Consider the following 2,111-nt stretch of genomic DNA (forward strand, 5'->3'; position numbering starts at 1 on the left):
TCTGAGTATGGTACCCAGTAGTGGCCTGGAAGGTAGAGAGTGTTCCAGCTCCATACATAACATTCAGTTTTGCTCTTGCTGGGCATTCACAGGCCATTACCAATGCTCGCTGAGGAATTCTAAAATATCATAAATTTCCTGTCTTTTTTTTTTTTTTTTTTTAAGGCAAGGCAACCCTTGGTTGACCTCACAGATTGCAAGGACCTTGTCAGCTTACAATTCTTTATTTTTTATTTTTTACACCTACAGCACCTGGTCTTCCTAGGTGGTCTCCCATCCAAGTACTAACCAGGCTCGCCCCTGCTTAGCTTCTGAGATCAGACAGGATTGGGCGTATTCAGGGTAGCATTGCTGTAGACTAAATTTCCTGCCTTGAATCTTCTCCATCTCATTTTAACGGCTTACAAGTACACTGGTCATCGTGTGTCCAAAGTATGTTTTATTAAATAAAATCACAAGTCACTGATACCAAGCAGCAGAGGAGAATAAATAAAAATGTGCTGATAGACCAGCAATTACTAAATATATTCTACAGAATGCTAGGCCTGTGATTTTTCTACATTCATAAAAGAGGTCCAGGTTTGGAAAAGTGCAAGAAACCATAACCTTGTCTTGGAGAGTCCGAATTCCCACACGTACATTTTTAAACTTATTAAAGGTTCTGAGAAGTCATGAGCAACAGAATCTGTTGAGCGTTGTTTAATTTCTCTCTGAGGTCCACCCCCATTTGCCTCTTTGCCATACCAAAGATGCCTAAGCCTTTACATGTCAAAACTGAACTATGGGTTAGAGCCCCAAATCCAACATTCCTCGAATGACTTCCAAAGTATGCAAGTCTTTGCCTAGCAGTACAAGTCAAAAAGTTTGATCTCTCTCTCTCTCTCATCTTATATGTACTCTTTAACATCAAATCCTATTAATTCTACATACAAAAATCCTCTTACTTTTGTACAAAATGGTCTTTAAAAAAAATCATTAATATTTTGCTCATTCTGACTTCTACTTACCTCCCCAACCTCCTTGTGTGTGCCTCTGCTATAAGGACCTTCCTTAAATTTCTCAAATGTCATGTTTCTGTTTATTTCAAGCCCTTTGTAGATGCCGCTCCATTCCTGCATTGCTGACTTTCCTCTTTTCCTGGGAACCCTCCTCTAGTCCCCAAATATTCAAAACTATAGATCTCCTAGAATAGTCTACCATAACATCCTATGATTTTTATTTATTACAATTATCTCAGATATTATATAGTACTATAATTAGTTGATTAATGTCTTAGTTCATTTGGTCTACTCTAATAAAATAGGCTGGGCAGCCTATAAACAACAGAAATTTATTTCTCGCAGTTCTGGAGGTTAGAAGTCCAAGATCAAGGTACCAGCATAGCTGAGTGAGAACCCTCTTCCCTGTTCATAGCTGGTGCCTACTCACTGTGTAGTCAGAAAGGGCTAGAGAATCTCTGTGGGGTCCCTTTTGTAAGAATACTAACCCCATTCATGTGGGTTCTCCTCTCATGACCTAATAACCTCCTAACACTATCACATTGAACATTAGAATTTCAACATGCAAATTTGGGGGTAAACACAAACATTCAGACTATAGCAATTAATGTCTGTTTTCTTTACTAGACCATAAGCCTCATGAAGCCACGATCATGTCCATTTTGCCTAGCATTATATCTATAGTATCTTGTATTGATTGGGTCCATCATATAGTAAGTAAAAAATGAATGCATAAATCTACCCAGAATTTTCATAATTTACATGAAAAAAATGCAAGGCCTACTTACAAACATTTTGTTTGACTTGTATTATGCAGAATGTATTTCGGGAAACATGCCAATAGGTTGAACTTCCTGGAATAAAGATAAATTCTGGAAAATATACCCATAGGAAGGTTTTCTCAAATCTAGAATCCAGTAGGTCACATATCTGTGGGTATGCATAAACAGAAAACAGAATTCTGATTAAGAAAGTTTTAGACAGATTATTGAAAATTTTCAGATGGACTCTGAAAAGACCTCTTTTTCCCTTTGTCTTGCATTAACTGGTGACTCTATGATCAGAATTGAAGTCCTTTTTCTCAAGTATAGGGACTCACATGTGTGTAGTTCA

General features: G+C 37.5%; 1 pseudogene; it reads right to left on the minus strand.

The window, feature by feature from the left end:
• Positions 1-240: 240 nt before the first annotated feature.
• On the minus strand, positions 241-359 carry LOC120598260 (uncharacterized; annotated as a pseudogene).
• Positions 360-2,111: the final 1,752 nt, after the last annotated feature.

This window comes from Pteropus medius, unplaced genomic scaffold (assembly GCF_902729225.1).
Source record: "Pteropus medius unplaced genomic scaffold, Ma_sr-lr_union100, whole genome shotgun sequence".
Lineage (NCBI taxonomy): Eukaryota > Metazoa > Chordata > Mammalia > Chiroptera > Pteropodidae > Pteropus > Pteropus medius.